Here is a 16,950-nt window from a genome sequence, read left to right as displayed (position 1 = left end):
TATGATACACTTAGTGGCAAAATTATGGGTAGCCACTGGGCAGTTCAGTTGATGGCAAGGAGTTGGCGTTGAGTGTTTATTTTAGTAGGTGGCTTATTAGAAACAGACACGATGGAGGTATTGCGTGAAAACGGCGATTACTGTGATGATCATAGGGAGGATCATTTTCGGGAAAGGACACAATATGGCCGTAACATAAAACGTCGTGCATATTATTTTTGATTTGTCTTTGATCAGCCTTTGGGTACGGAGTAATGTGGTTCTTTGGAGATATAGCCACTATTGCCGCTCCTCGAGTCGTCAAATAAATTACACTAGTATTTTAAGACAATTGAAAACATCGTTTTGCTAATTGTGGATCTTTTATTTTCCTACAACTGGTAATTTTTTAATTTATACTCCGGCTATCCCTTCTCAAAAGCTTGCCGACCACTGTACTGGTAGGTACTTAACGGCAAAATAAACCCTGACCCACTATAGAACCTTATCGAATTAACAGCTTAAGTCAAACTACATGAAACTTTTTACAAAACGTGACTTTGACATAGGTACCAGGGGGTCAGGGCTCCATTTGGGGCCGATTGTAAGGTACATTTTAAATCCCACCCTGTATGTTTACTTATCTGCCCTATATGTTTACTTTTAATTTCCGACGTATCAACTCAGCACGGGTCATGGCCACGACAGGAAGGTAAATAAACATCGTATTTGCTTGAGCGTATCCAGAAATTGATATCAAATTGGTATAATATTTTACGGGCGTCGAGACCCGCTTTTTGTTCTCACGTTTGTGGTTCTTTTCTTCTTTTTCGCGCTGTCCCGGCATTTTGCCACAGCTCATGGGACCCTAGGGTCCGCTTGGCAACTAATCCCTAGAATTGGCATAGGCTCTTGTTTCTACGAGAGCGACTGCCATCTGACTTTCCTCCTTCCTCAGCGTGTTTTCCTTTACCGAAAAGCGACTGGTAAAGATCAAATGATATTTCATACATAAGTTCCGAAAAACTTATTGGTACGAGCCGGTGTTTGAACACTTTGAACCCGCGACCTCCGGATGAAAGTAGTACGATCTTACCGCTAGGCCATCAGCGCTTATATCCTCGTTTAATTGAAGTGTGAAGACCCCTGGTCCCTACCAACTTTGAGTATCATCTAGTACTGTTATGGAAGGCACTATAACGTAGAGTGACTTGTGGTGGTCACGACCTTCAGTCATGATTTGACGTAGAAGAAGAAGCTTTTATATAAGATGGTAACTATTTTTCACAAAGTCTATTTTCTACTTACGTTCGCCTCGATAACACTGTTCGGTACAGATTTAAAAATACGAATTTGTCAATTAAATACATAGGTTAACGAGAAACAACTAAACACAGCAAAACAATTAGATATATACTATAGATATATTTATAGAAAATAAAACAATTAGATACCTAGACGCCTAGACTCCGAGACTCCTAGAGTACTCCCTAGACACTGTGATAAAATAACTTGGGTTAAGTTTTTTTTTTCAATTTATTTACTCAATAAAAAATACACAGCAATATTCATTAATAATAATAATAAAATACTTTATTGTGCACTACAAAGAAATATACATGTTACAAACAAAAAAAAAGGACATAAGTAAGTAGGTAACAACAGGCGGTCTTATCGCTAAAAAGCGATCTCTTCCAGACAACCTTCATTCATTCATTCATTATACATATTTTTCGCCAAACTGCATGACAGTTTGTTGCATTGTTAGATTGATGAATAGATAAATATTTAAACAAAAAACTTGGTTAATATAAAAAAATACACAAGGGTTTATATTTGTTTCTTTTTTTTTTTTATACAGGTTGGCCTAAAAAAACATTATTATTTTTACCGTGGCATATTTTTGATAATTCTAAGAAATATTTTACAAAACTAAAAGAGAATATCTTAAAGATGAAAAGTATTGTTTTAGATGAATGATTGTAGTTTTCATTATTTTAAATTACAATTTGTAAAAGAGGTATAAGTAAGAAAAATGTTCCAAAATTTTTTGTCAACATATATTCATGGCATCCTGTACAACTGCTATAATGTAAAGGTCCTTAATATATCATAGGCATTAATTTAACACACAGTGAAAGATAGTAACAGTATTAAAATATGCGACGGTTGCACTAACATCGTCTATCATATCATGCGTCACTGTCTTACATACTTGTTAGGAAATGACGGGCACGGTGATACACGATAAAAGCGCGATCATCATAGGCCCGATGGTGTCGACGCAAGCTGTCAGCGTGCCCTATCAGCTATCTGTAATGTTAGTAGGGCCCTACTAAACACAAAGAGATCATTATGGGGAGAAAGTAAAACAAAAGCGTACCTTATATTCAAGTTGAGTTTCTGATCTTAACAGCGAAAATCGAACCACGAGTAGTATGTTTTATTTGTAGTGGATGTGCTACAATGGAAAAAAAGCTACTTGGCCGCATACATATCTACATCGATGATTTTTGGTACGACGTCTCTTCATGCCCTTTCATTTGATACATAACACGATAGCTTTGGAAGAAGAAAAATCCAATCCCATACAAAAATTGATGAAGTCATAACCCCCCCCCCCCCCTGTGAGGGAGATTTTTAGGAATTAGTGGAGAAATTAAAAGTTTAAGTCTAAAGTACCTGTGTACCAAGCGGATTCGATGTAGATATATATGCGGCAATTTTAGACATAAATCAAAAATAAAATTAAAAATCTTTAAAAAATAGTTAAATAGTTATAGTTATTATTTTACAAATTGCTTTTATTATATTTTAAGTTGGATATGAGGACATGACAAGACGTATGGAGTGTAAGTTGGCATGTTTTGAAAATGTTTTTTAGATTTTTGGAAAACAGGTGGCTTAAAGTTAGAATTATAGTACATTTCAAGAATCTTCTCATAATGTTCTTTTATTTGAAAAAAAAAAATCAAATCCCATACAAAAATTTAATAACGTCATCCCCACAAGGGGGGGAATTTTAGGAACTACTGGAAAAATTAAATGTTTTTTGGTCTAAAGTACCTGTGTACCAAAAATCGTCGATGTAGATATGTATGCGGTTTTTTCCGTTGTAGCATATCCACTATTGGTCTCGGTGAGTAACTCTTCATTTGGCTACAAATACTTACACACAAAGTGTAATTGATTTGATTTGATTTGTTTATTTTCATAACGATAAATTACAGGATAAATTATTCTTATGTTATTCTATATTTTTGATACGATCGCATGATCATAGGGTAGTTAATTAAGGCCCTAATGGACACACTTTCATAAATTTTACAAAAAGTACTACTTTTATACTTTTCCTTATAAAATAATTCAACAAACAATAATGAATAGAATCAGGCGTTACTTTGCGGAAATCCAATATCCATACTAATTAAAACAAAAAATATTACTTTGCTAATCCGCAAAAAAATAACGTGCTACTCAATCGGTACTAACCCGTTATACTTACTTGCGTATTTTTACATGCAAATAATGTTCCCACCCCCTTCCACTGCAAAAATAAATACGCAAATAATTAAACAACCCACCACCAAAACTTTGCTTTAACTCAAAACGTCGCATTTACTGACGCGACGTCACAACTGTCGCAAGTGATCACGACGTACGATATATATTGTCGCTCAAAAAATTGAAAATTAATTATACTCTGGTGGTTACCAATATATTTAAAAAATCTACCTACGTCTCTGTTATGTTTGCGATTATATCATATATTCTTCAAGGCTGATGAGAAAGTTGCATTTATATGTATACACATATAAATGCAACTTTCTCATTTTAAACGGGAGACTTTTTAAACTAACGAAAAGTGAAATTAAATCGCTCTTTGTCTCTCACCGTCTTCTTATATTATTTACCTATAATTACACACCTTTTGTAATTCCCTAACTATATTAAATTATCTCATTATGACCAAATCTAATTAATTTCACAGCGCAAGATATAAACCCAATAAACAAAGTTAATATATTAACAAACCATTACTTTAATGAGAACCGCGCCGAAACAAAATGCATATGCATCGAAGGTTTCATAAATCAGGCGAGCTACGCCGACGTAGCGGTCGTAGCAGGCCCTACGGGGGCGCTACGCGTCTACGATTTACTGCAGTTTGCTACGAAAAATTAATGAAAACGTCGAGTTTTTAATTTTTTTTACCTGCCTGTGGCAGGTTGAGCAAGCGAGGGTGTTTTGCTTAAATGCAGTACAAAAACACCGTAGATTAAATGTTCGTTCTGTGTCAAGAGTAAATAATTATTTTGTAGATCTATAGTAGTAGTTTGCAACTAGCTGTTGGGTTAGAACAATGGTTCCTGTATCATTTAAGCAAATGAAATTATAGGAAAAGAGTCCAATTTTATATTTTACGACTAATTGTATATTCCTTATTGTTCGACTGTCGAACCACGAGGAATTGTACAATTCCTTATAGTTCGAGTGCTCTGACAGCGAGGTATTCCTCAATTCCACTTAGTTCAACTACCGAACTACGAGGACATCTAAAATTCAACTTATTTCAACTGTCGGACGGATGTTGACCCAAGTATTGGCTGTTGTATTTATAAATGTTGTTATGTATTTTTCATGTCACTATATGATGTTACTATAGATGTTGTATTGACTTGTAAAAAAGCCCTTGTGGCCTACTTGCAGAATAAATTTTTGAATTTTATAATTGTGTAGTTTGACTATTTAAAAACACACAAAATATATGTATATTTGTTTTCTCAGATGAAAAGTAAGGATATTGTAAAAACTGTCTCGACTCAAAAATCCGAAGTCGTGAAATGAAGTGAGCTAACAAATTGCAAGCTCGTTCAAGCTCGAACGAAGCATTTCGAGAAGTGCGATGTTACGAGCATTTGATCACTTACAAGTCTTTACAACTGAGCAAGTGATTCTTGCTCGAGTGAAATGCAATCTTGGACGATCCTGGTTTTACCAATTGATTAAAAAAATATCCAGTTTTGACACGACCTTGATTGGTGCACGCGAAGTATATCGCGGCCTGATTCGAACTTTAATATACGTCAAAAAAATTGCTCTAGATATGAACCACATCAGATAATACGTTTTTATTTGAAGTAACGTCACTTTTGACACTGACATATCCAATCCATATCTTATCTAAAGCTAATTTAAGACGTATATTAAAGTTCGAATCAGGCCTTTGGGATTCATTTCATTACGTTTGCACTAATTGGTACAGTCAGCTACAGAAGTATCATATAAGACTAAAAAACTATCAATTGACAATATTTTTCATGCGTGTATTAGAAAGATGTATGCAAAAAGGGTTAAATCTATCTGCCTAACATATTCAGATAAAGCCCCGGTAAAGAGTACCATTTCGTACCATTTGGCGTCGAAACTCTAAGTCCATGGGGTCCCAGCGCGTACAAGTTTTTTTTCAGAATCGCGAAGCGTCTAGCTGTTTGACGTAACTGGCGGCTTCCTCGCACAACGTATCAGCATTGCGATACAACGGCGAAATGCCGCCGGCATCCTAGGTACAATGCCTCAAAGACCTATTTTAAATTTAAGCTAGTTATTAATTTAGTTTAGTATTTTACAGTTACTGTAATACCTGTGTATATATCTATTATGTGAATAAATGTATACTTTATGATAAAGAAGCAATAATTCAAGGATACTTGCTCAAAAATTAGGTCCCAGTTATAATGAAATCTATTGACTTGATTACCCAATATTGGTTTATTTTCCTCTCAAGTAACAGATTCTCCAATAGTCTCAAGAACGGTTGAGTAGCGTTCCAAATCACGACGGAAATTTTCGTAACAACGTCTTATATCGGCAAAATGAGGTGCTCGAACATTCAAAGGGACTCCTTGCATTTTTGCAGACTTTGCGAACATTTTTAATAACGAAAAAATCTATAAACTCAGCGAATTAACCCAATTTGTCGTCTTCAAACGGTTTAGAATGAAATTAAAATACCATCTCCGAGTGACAGATCGAAATTTTAATTTCGCTTAGTTTTAATTTGATTTATTTTGGTATTGCTGGCTGGAATTAAAACGATTTATTTGTAATCGGTTTTTGCATGATTTTGTGCTTGAGTTCGTTAATTGTCCAGTCATACGATTTCATTAGTTTTTTAAATCTTAGAATCATACTTGTTAGATATAAATACGGGTATTTTACGTGTATATTATTTTTGTGCCATTTTTTTTTTATAAATTAGTCACATTGCTTTTACGTAAGCTATTTAAATAAACACTGTCAAAAACTATTTTTGTTAAATTCCATACTCGTTATCCGTCATTACCAACTAAAATTACAGACATCAAAAAAATTGCATTAAATACACTCGCGGGCAATTGATACGGGTTAGTGACAAAAACCCTTATATTTTGCAAATTAATAGCGGTATCTGCAGGAAACTTACTGTGTATTATAGAGAATTAATCATTTATTAATTTTATATTAACGGTAGGTTTTTATGTTTATTTGTTTGTACAAATACATCTAAATATATAAATAAAACTAAAATAAATCTAAAAATGGCCCCGGCGGAACCGAAGACGCTGGCAGCATTTCCTCGCTGGATCGTTAGACTGATGCGTTGAGCGAGGAAGCTGCCAGCTCTTTCATCTCCTGTCTAAGAGACTCAGAGACGCCACAGGAGATCAAAGAGTTATAGAGAATTGAATATCAAATTGAATTGAACCTTCAATGTTCTACAAGAAACCTGGAAAAAGTTTTATTGTAGAACATCCGGACATACGAAAGCAGAAAGCCCGAGTTAAAACGTAGACATTCGCTACGCTTCGGTAAAAAAAAAAAAAAGTTAAACGAAGAAGAGCAACAGCTAAACAAATAGAGGTGAAAAAACCGTTCAATCGTCAGGAATAAATCGGCGTGAGCTGGAAACCGGTATTGTCCGATTTTTACGGTCCGCTTGATGAGGGTCCACTTTATTGACTTTAAAGGTTTATGGAGTGCCAGATTCCACTTTACGGCGACGTGTTCCGGACCGATAAAAGTTGTCGGTTTTTACCGATTGAGTTTAGATAACGATAAACGAGTTTTGGTATAGTCTATTACAGTGTTGCTTTCAAATTTTTTTACATTTTTCCGGCGGCCAGGTAGTCGGGAGTATTTAACCTCCTATTCAGCCATCTAGGGGAATTACGGCCCGATGCGAAGAATGGTTAAGATCTTGAAAAGACCTTTAAAACATAGTTAACTAAACGACATGTCAAAATTGATGTTTATTTCTATCTACGATGTTTCTAACGTTAAAATGACATTTGTTGCCTTAATCGAGCTGCTTCTGTCAATTTGATATCTAGAACTTATCTAAACCAGAACTTATCGTTATCGTAACTCATTTTTCGAATCGGGCGGTTAGACTACGTATGAGTATTTTTGAGTGTCACAATGCTGGGCAAAGGCATCTCCTCTTAATTTCCACGACTCCCAATTTCGTGTTCCTCCGACCAGATATTAAGGAAGCTGCCCAGGTCATCTCGCGGGGGAGGGGCTGGGGGGTGGTGGGGGGGTCATAACCCTTATTGAAACTTTACCGAGCAGCAATGTGACTTCATGGTGGGACATCGTGTGCGCTGGAATTGTCGACGCAGTTTCCTCTTCCTCTCGATAAGGGTCAGGATAAAGGCGGGGATGCTTTGCTTACGGCGCGACTGACTGGCGCCGGTCTCGGCGGAAGAGTCTGTCAGGGCGGCAGTGGCGCATGAGGCGAACTCCTCAGCGAGTCGGTCGACTTCCTCCGTTGTAGTCACGGGGAAGGATGGAGTGTGTTCGCTCATGTAGGTCGCAAAACGATCCCAATCCTGTCGTCGGCGAGGTGAGGGCGGAGCCGTCCGAGTCGGCGTCAAGTCCAGTGTTGCCAAGACGGGCTGGTGGTCAGAAAGGAGATGGTCATCCAGGACGTCCTGCGCGGGCCAGGAAGTCAGGCCGCGTACTACCATAAGGTCGATGACGTCCGGTGTGTGGGCTGCCGTGTACGGGAAGTGCGTAGGGACCTCTGGTCCTAGCACCTCGTATCCTTGGGCTTCTGCATCGGCAAGGAGTCGCTGCCCATCTGGGCAGGTCTTCACGGAGTTCCATGCAGTGTGTTTGCAGTTGAAGTCACCGGCTACAATCGAGGGCAGCGGCGAGTCCAGCAGGTCGTGGACATCAGCCACTGCAAGGCGAGAGCTGGGTGGCTTGTAGAACGCAAACACACGCAGAGGGTGGCGGTCGACGCAGATTTCCACGCCTAGGGCGTATGACGACCGGAGAGTTGTCGGCACTGGCAGCGGCTGGTGGATGACCTGACGCTTCACAAGGACGGCCAGTCCCCGATAGGCGCGTCCGAGTGAAGATGTTTCCTCCTTTCTGTAGGCGACGTAGCCTGGTATTTTAAGGCGGTCGCCCGCCTTAAGATGGGTTTCCGAGATCAGGGCTACGTCGATCTTCTTCTCGGCCAGAAGATGTCGCAGCAGGGTGACTTTGGCTGCAGAGAGCCCGTCGGCATTCCAGTGTAGGATCCTCAGTTGGCTAGCGAACGCTATAGAGGTCTGCCAGCCTTCTGAGGATAATCGGAACAGGACTCTGTCCCGACTGGATGGCAACGAGGAGCTCCTGCAGGATCTCCACGAGCATGGTGATGGCCTCGGCTCGGCCATCGCTGGGTCCCGCTCCTGGCTTCGCCTTCTTCCCCTGGAGAGGGGCGGCCGTCGTGGGGAACGGGGCTGATGGGGGTCGCAGCTGCAACGCTGTAGCCGGGGCGGTCGTGGGTTGCTGCTGCTGCGGGGCAGAGGAGGGTTCCGGGCCCGTCTTGGTCTTCTTCCCTCCACGTTTGCGTCTTCTTGTGGGCGGGCGTCTCCCGTCGTTGGCGTTCGCCATGAGGGAGTTCGCGGCGTTGCCCGTGTCAACGGCTGGCTGCGAGGTGGTTGGCAGTGCTGCACCAGTGCGCGCTGCGACTCCGGCCTTCTTGTTGCGCGCCTCCCGCTTGTAGACCGGGCACTGCGCGCTGTTAGCGGGGTGCGCACCGTTGCAGTTGGTGCACGTCGCTGGCTCCTCGCGTGGGCGTGGGCATTCGTTTGCGGGGTGAGGCTCGCCGCAACGAATGCAGGCGAGAGGGCGGTGGCAGTTCACCGACGAGTGCCGAAAACCCTGGCACCTGTGGCACTGCGCGGGGCCCTTTCGTCCTCGCCAGGCTTCGACCTTTACTCCTGGCATACCCAGGAGCTCGGTGAGGGCGTAGATCCCCGGCGTCGTGTCCGCGGTGCGCTGCAGTTGGGCGTGGAATATGCATCCAGGCCGGCCGCTGCGCGCGCGGATTTGGCGGACGAATTCGGGTAAGAAGCCCTTCTCCCTCAGGTCTTCTTCTATTTCTGCCGGGTCGGTGTTCGCCGGCAGGCCGCGGATGGCGATCTTGAGGCTGCGTTCTGCTGGGAGGCCGTAGCAGAACCAGTGTAGCCCCGTGGTCTGAAGGTACTGCTGGATCGCCCGGTACTCATCCTCGTCCCTCGGGGTGAAGATAATGCCTTTCCCCAGGGGGCGTGCGTTGACCTGGTGGCCCAGCACCTTCCGCAGCTCGCGGAAATGCATTGGCCAATCAGGCATCACCTCCACAATGAGGGGTGGGTATCGCTTCCCCTTCGCGGTAGGGGCGGCGGGGGGCGCTGGTCCGGCGGTGGATGAGGCGGGCGGAGTTGGTGACTTCGCCGGCGCCGGGTCCGTGTCCATGGGGGACAGGTCGAGCCGGGGAAGTGAGTGCGGCGGTGGCGTTGCGCCACCCTGCCGCTTCTGAGCAGGGCTGGCTACGGCGAATGGCGGCATGAGGTTTGTCGGCGGCGGGAAGCGCGACGGCGACAGGACGCGCACGGGCGTGGGCACCTGGGGAGGGCCCAGGGGCGCGGGTGTGGGCGCGCAGGGAGCGGGGGCACGTGGCAGTGGCGTTGGCACAGGCTTGGTCGCGGCGTTCCGGGGCGTGCCTGCGCGAGCAACGGGCGCAGCGGGCGCGGGCGCGGCGGGCGCGGGCGCGGGCGCGGCGGGCGCGGCGGGCGCAGCGGGCGCGGGCGCGGCGGGCGCAGCGGGCGCGGGCGCGGCGGGCGCGGAAGGCCTTGGCGCGCGGGGCGCAGGCGCGGTCGCGGCGCGGGAGGCGCGGGGCTGGATGCGGCTGGCGGCTGCGGTCGCGGTCGACGGCGCCTTACTGGTCCTGGCTAGGGCCGGTTGAGGCGCTGGTGGCTTCTGGGGCTTCGGCGCACTCGGGGGGGTGCGGTGAGAGGGCGGCGGCGGTGATGCGGCCGTTTTCGCGAAGGTCGACTGAGGGGCGTCGGCCTTAAAAAAGGCAGACGCGTGCGCCCTCGATGGGCCGGGTTGTGGCACCTGCGGGGCGGGGCGTTGCAGGGGCTGGAGCTGCTCCAGCGCGTGAAGCGTCTGGGGGAGGAACTGGAACTCGCCAGCTCCCTCCGATGTCGGAGTCTTGGGGGCTCGGATGGCCTCTTGGCCGGCGGCGCGCAAAATGTCCATAGCGCGCTGCATCGCCGTGAGGTCCTCCGGGCGGCGTCTAGTCGGGGCGATCCGAGGCCGGGTGGCCTTGCGGACGGCGGGGTCGCTGGTCCGCGGGGTCGATGGCATGGTAGTGGTGACTGATGTCACTAGAGGTAGTGGGGCGGACACATACCCAGTGTGCGGGTAGTTGGAGAAACGCCGTTTTCCGAATTACCCCCACCTATGCTAACGCACCGGCGGGGGCGGGGGGCGGAGTTTGGGACTCCGGGAGGCGGGATTTTCCGGAGTACAGCCACTCGCGATCGCGGCTGCGTCACCCACTTCGCTCCGTTAGTCAAAGCCGGACCCGGTGGGACCCGCTTGTGGGAGGCCGGGCACGGCGGTGACACCACGGTGCTAGGTGGATGGTGCGGTAAGTAGTTGCGATCCGGGCAAGTCCGATATTTTAGGAAACTAGTTAGCAGGCTGCACGACTGTCCAGCCTGTCTGAACTCTCTCGCCGAGAAGATCTCGCAAAGCCTCGCGGCTTACACCGAGGACTCTTGGCTCGAGTACATCGAGTCAGCTGGTGAGGACTGGAACGACATCCATCGTCTGTGCCGCAGAGTAACAGGAAGACCAGCACCCATCCGCCCTCTTTTCGCCAGTGACGGTACCCCACGTTACCGCGCAGAAGATCGAGCGGAGATTTTCGCTGACCACCTGGAGACGCAGTTCAGACCGAATCCGTCCGACGACACCGAGCACGAAGCAGCTGTAAAGCAGCACCTGGCGGACTACTTCGCCACGCCCATAGCTCCAGACGAAGATCCCATCATCCTCACACCGGGCCAAGTCCAGAGGATGATAAGACGCACCCCGCTGAAGAAGGCACCCGGCCCCGACCGCATACCGAACGAGGCGCTGCGCCACCTGCCCCCGCGAGCCATCGCGACGTTGGCGCGGCTCTTCACCGGAGTCCTGCGGACCGGCCACTTCCCGCGCCCCTGGAAGCAGGATCGCGTCATCATGATTCCCAAGCCCGGGAAGAATATTCTTCGTCCTGAGAGCTATCGACCCATCACGCTGCTGCCTACTATCTCGAAAGTTTTCGAGAAGCTGCTTCTGCCTCACCTGACGCCCCACATTCAGCCACGCGACGAACAGTTCGGCTTCCGCCCGGAACACTCGACGACGCTCCAGCTTGCCTGCGTGCTGCACCTCGCTGCAGCAGCTTACAACAAGAGGGAGCACACGGTCGCTGTTCTTCTGGACATGGAGAAGGCGTTCGATCGCGTATGGCACCCCGGCCTCCTCTACAAGCTGTCCACGTCTACTACTCCGCGTCGAGTAGTCAAGACTGTGGCCACCTTGCTGGAAGACCGCCGCTTCCACGTGGCGGTAGAAGACGCCGTATCATCCGACCGCACCATCCTTGCCGGAGTGCCCCAAGGGAGCTGCCTCTCGCCCGTGTGTTATGGGCGCTACACCGATGACATCCCGGTCAGCGAGGGCGTTACGCTCGCGCTATATGCCGACGACGCTGCCTACATCACGTCATCCATCCGCCTATCACACGCAGCGCACAAAGCTCAGTGCGCCCTAGAGGCTCTCCCTCCATGGCTGAAGAAGTGGAGACTATCAGTCAACGTGTCGAAGACCCAGGCGATTGCTATATCCCGTAAGGTGCTGATGCCGCCGCGTCTCACACTCCTGGGGCAGGCCATCGAGTGGTCCCCGATGGTGAAATACCTGGGGGTGACCATAGACCGCCACCTCACCATGGCCCCTCACGTCAAGAACGTGATCGCCCAGACGCGTGCCGCTCGCATCTTACTTGCCCCGGTTCTGAAGTCCCGGCTATCGCTACGCGTGAAGCTAGGCGTGTACAAGACTTACGTCCGAACACGCCTAACATATGCAGCCCCCGCGTGGTACGCGCTAGTGGGAGAGTGCAACAGGAAGCGACTGGACGCTCAGCAGTCGCTCTCTCTACGCACCATCGTCGAAGCCCCTCGCTATGTGAGGAACGACGTTATAGCCCGGGACCTGAGAGCAGAACCGCTACGTGATTTCGTAGCTCGCCTGGCGGGTCAGATGTTCGAGCGCGCGGACCAGTCGCGCTGGAGCCACCTCCGTGGCATAGCGCCGTACCACGCGCGCCCGCCCGACCACAGGGGTCTGCCGCGCGAGCTCGCGCCTGCAACCCCTGCCACACCGGACTGACCACACCACAGACCGACACCACCCTGACACCGGTTGACGATCGCTGGCTGGGCCTCCCCCAACGGGGTCCCACCTGGCTGGCTTGATCTCGCCGGTGTGAGAAGACCCGGACACGACCACTGGGGCCTCACCCGAGGCCCCACCCCGACGACCCAGCCATATTCATGGCTGGCGGTTTGATACCGCTGCAGGGGGCCAACGCCCCGAACAGCATCCCCAATCCCCTGAGGGGGAATTGAGAAGACGTCCACTACTAGCAGCAATGTACTGAAAATATTACGAGTCACATGACATAAGAGATACGAGCTTTTTATAATAACTGCCATTACGGCCAACAAGCGTTGACAGATACTTTAAAAAGCTCGTATCTCGTAACGTGTGTTGCTTTCTATTGCGGGCCGAATCGTTTTGAATGGGTAATATTTTCATTGTATTTTTTTTTCCAGTAAATTATTACAGATGACTAAAAAAATACCCTGTATATTACACTTAAATCGACCGGGATATAAACCGTGATTACCTTTTATATTGTTTTGATTGAGCTCCCGATATTTCCGGTTTATATCCCGGTCGATTTAAGTGTAGTCAAACCAACCGTGAATCATTCAAAACTGTGACCCTGTATATTATATTCGAAATTTAGACGACCGGTCTGGCCTAGTGGGTAGTGACCCTGCCTACGAAGCCGATGGTCCCGGGTTCAAATCCTGGTAAGGGCATTTATTCGTGTGATGAGCATGGATATTTGTTCCTGAGTCATGGGTGTTTTCTATGTATTTAAGTATTTATAAATATTTATATATTATATATATCGTTGTCTAAGTACCCTCAACACAAGCCTTATTGAGCTTACTGTGGGACTTAGTCAATTTGTGTAATAATGTCCTATAATATTGATCTATAATATTTAAATTAAACCATTGTGAGTATACTAAACGTTTGTAAATATGTACCATACTAAATGTTTGTGTCGTTGCACTGGGCAACATAAGCTTAATCCTCAGCGCTGCTGGTGCTTGAAAATGGAACTAGCTCTCGTAAGTTAACCCATAAAATTATTTTTTCTACTCATCGACTATAATGGTTGAGTTGAGATTTCGAATTCTAATCCCTAAGCCAACTGTACCCGTTGCTCCCCTAATAGGTACCTCTCTAGACTCTTTATTGTCGCTCCTCATGATTACTTGGAGAGATCTCCGACTGATAGCCTTAATTAAAAATACCCTACAATTATGAACTCTTTAACGCTCATGGGGGAGACGCGTAATTATTAAGGAATTTTTTAATAAGACCCTTGAACAGATAAAAAGACTGCACACCTGTTAAAGTTTAATGGCGATTAAAGAAAATATTTTTCTATTCGTCAAATGTAATAGTTGAATTATGATTTCGTACAAACTACATATAATTGCGTATACTTTTTATGTATGAGCTCCCAACTCAACTATAATATTTTTTCGATACGCAGTAGTTATTTAAGTTTTACAGTAAAAAAGAATTATTTTAGTTGACTCGTTGAAAAAGTATTGTATACAATAGTGATATAATCAAGCTTTTCAATCTCGTACCCTACTTAGGCAACTCAGCAAGCTTTGTTGCCTAAACACGGTACCCGACTGAAAAGCTCTCTATTATATCACGATTGTATAAAATATGTGACATGTTATCTGTATCTGGGTATGTGTATATCAAATGTCACTGAATTATGTTCAAAAGTTATTAATGTTAATGAGTATAAAAGGTTTTTCTTTTAACAGAACAGGATCAATTTTATTACTTCACACTAAACACATAGTTGAAAACTCTTAACATAATTCAAGTCATCGGCCTCATAAAAACACAATTAGTAGCACGCCACTAAAACTGTTACTGAAATTGAAAAAGTTTCAGACTGAACATTCAAAAATTGAACTATTCAGGAATCTGGGGGGACAAAGAATTAAATTCTACCTCGAGGCCTGGCCATTAAAAAGTGCTAAAACAGAAATCAACGGCTGGCGATAAAAACCCTCTTTCATTGAAATTCTAAAGGGTGGTGGCAAGATGCGAGAGGACAGCGGGACAAACAGACAATTGGGTATTTTGGAGGTCATTGTCTGCGTTGTAGTATTTGTACATATACGGCGGGTGGGCCGATTTCAGAGTAACATTTTAATTTGAAAGCTACTTTAGGCTTAGGTGATGTATCCAAATTCATTTCGTCTCTTCGTATTGTGTTCGATGGCAAAGTAGGTAACGATATTAAATAATCACTTTTAAAGAAGGTGAATTTTTTGAGAAACCACTCTAGGTTGGACAGTTTTAGAAACATTACTTTCTGAGGTTCTTTATGTAATCTTCTTCTTCGAATGGTGGCGTCTCCTGGTGGAGGTCGGCTATCATCAGGGCTATTTTTACTTTTGATGCTGCAGTTCAAAACTGCGATCTGGTGTTCATGCTGAACCAGCACCTGAGGTTTTTGAGCCACGAGGTACGTCTTCTTCCACGTTTTCGTTTGCCCTGAATTTTCTCCTGTATTAACAGCTGGAGGACCTCCTCCACCTGGTATTATCATTTTGCAGTACATGATCAAAGTACAGCAGTTTCCGAATTTTTTTATTGTATCTCAAATTTCTCTTCTCTTTTGCACTCTCTGCAGCATGCTGCCATTGGTTACTCTATCCGTCCATCTAATATGTAAGGATATAATATAAGAGGTCACTTTCAAGATGTCACTTGGTTTGGCCGTCACTTTTCTAGACTAGAAAACCGTTTTATTTTTTTACATAAAAGCGCCCGTTACAGTACATATGTACAATGTTGGTGTTAATATCGGCACAGGTCTAGTGTGCAATTATATGTATTGATATTTCTTCGTAGTTAAGCGGTCATCACTCTATCGATTATAGGCTTTATTATGCATAAACGATGTCGTTATAGTTACCTAGAAAGTTGAACTTTGAACTACTTTAACCATGTCCATGTCATATTTCAATATACTTTTAATGAAAATAATCATTTTTATAACAATAAACCTTTTGTTATAAAAATATCGTAACGTACACGTAAACCCATACTCGGGCCTTCAAAATGGCTATCAAATTAAAATATTTTTAAATACGTTGATGGCTTTTAAGTTCTTTTTAGTGCTTTTTAAAAAAACACTGTTCACAGCGAATTTATTTTACTTACAGTGACAACCACAATTTTTGGAATGAAATCGTTTCTTATCTTCTCTTAGGGTATGTACGCACTGTGCGGCTGCCCGCACTGCGGATGACCGCTCGGCTAACCGGAACCTCAAAATTGTATGTAAACCGTATTACCTATACGCACTGCAATCCGGCTGCCGCCCATCCGCTCCGGTCGCTCGGAGCGCTGCGGCCCGACTGGCGGACAGCCGGACGGTAGCTGTGCGCACTACGCGGATCCACTGCGGTTGCCAGTTTGCGCTTGCTCGCGCGCACGTGTACATAAATTTTGGAAATGGCTCAACCGCGCGGTCGCTTTACGCATTATGCGGCTGGCCGCGCTACGGCTGGCCGTCCGGTTGGCCGCAACTGCATCCGCAACCCGCGGTCAGCAGGACGGCCAGCCGCATTACGGCCAACCGCTAAGTGCGTATGTAGCCTTAACTTTTAGACAGAATAGAAAAGAAAGAATTCAGAAACGGTATTACGGTTTTAGTTTGATATAATCTTGATATTGTTAAAAATGCACTAATAAGCGCAATTGCGGTCTCATCATATCCATTTATTATATGGTATGATTTATAATAATAAGGAGCCTATTGCATGATAAAATACAAGCTAATATTATTAATGATTTTACATACAAAATCACTAATATGCTATTATTATGCAATAGGCCTTTGATCGACCCTCTAGGCAAAATCTACCCTCAAATGGCTCCTTAAGCCAGTTGAGGGTAGATGAAAACATTATATGATCAAATAATGTAGGTTAAATTCATGTCGTGCAGTGACAGATCCAGACAGTTTTGTACCTATTTGATTGGTTAACCAATAAATGTTATAACTACCCAAAAATGTACAAATTGTTTGTTTGCTTTTATCTAAATACCTAAAAATACAGAGCATAGAAAAAAAATAACAAAGGCTTGTATAAATGATACGCTAACTTCCTATCTTTTATCCCACAGCCTAAATAAAACTGTGAATTCAGCGGGCAATCAGTTCGAAATGATGGAATCATAAGGTGTCCACGCCGGAAATCCGGTTTT

General features: G+C 45.2%; 1 protein-coding gene across 1 annotated transcript in view; it reads right to left on the bottom strand.

Moving 5' to 3' along the window:
* LOC133520815 (bone morphogenetic protein 1) overlaps window positions 1-16,950 on the bottom strand; it is a 139,609-nt gene that overhangs the window by 96,331 nt on the left and 26,328 nt on the right. The gene's annotated exons all lie outside the window — the stretch shown is intronic.

The sequence above is a fragment of the Cydia pomonella genome, chromosome 8 (assembly GCF_033807575.1).
Source record: "Cydia pomonella isolate Wapato2018A chromosome 8, ilCydPomo1, whole genome shotgun sequence".
NCBI classification, from domain to species: Eukaryota; Metazoa; Arthropoda; class Insecta; order Lepidoptera; family Tortricidae; genus Cydia; species Cydia pomonella.
This window is presented reverse-complemented; position numbering and strand designations above follow the sequence as displayed.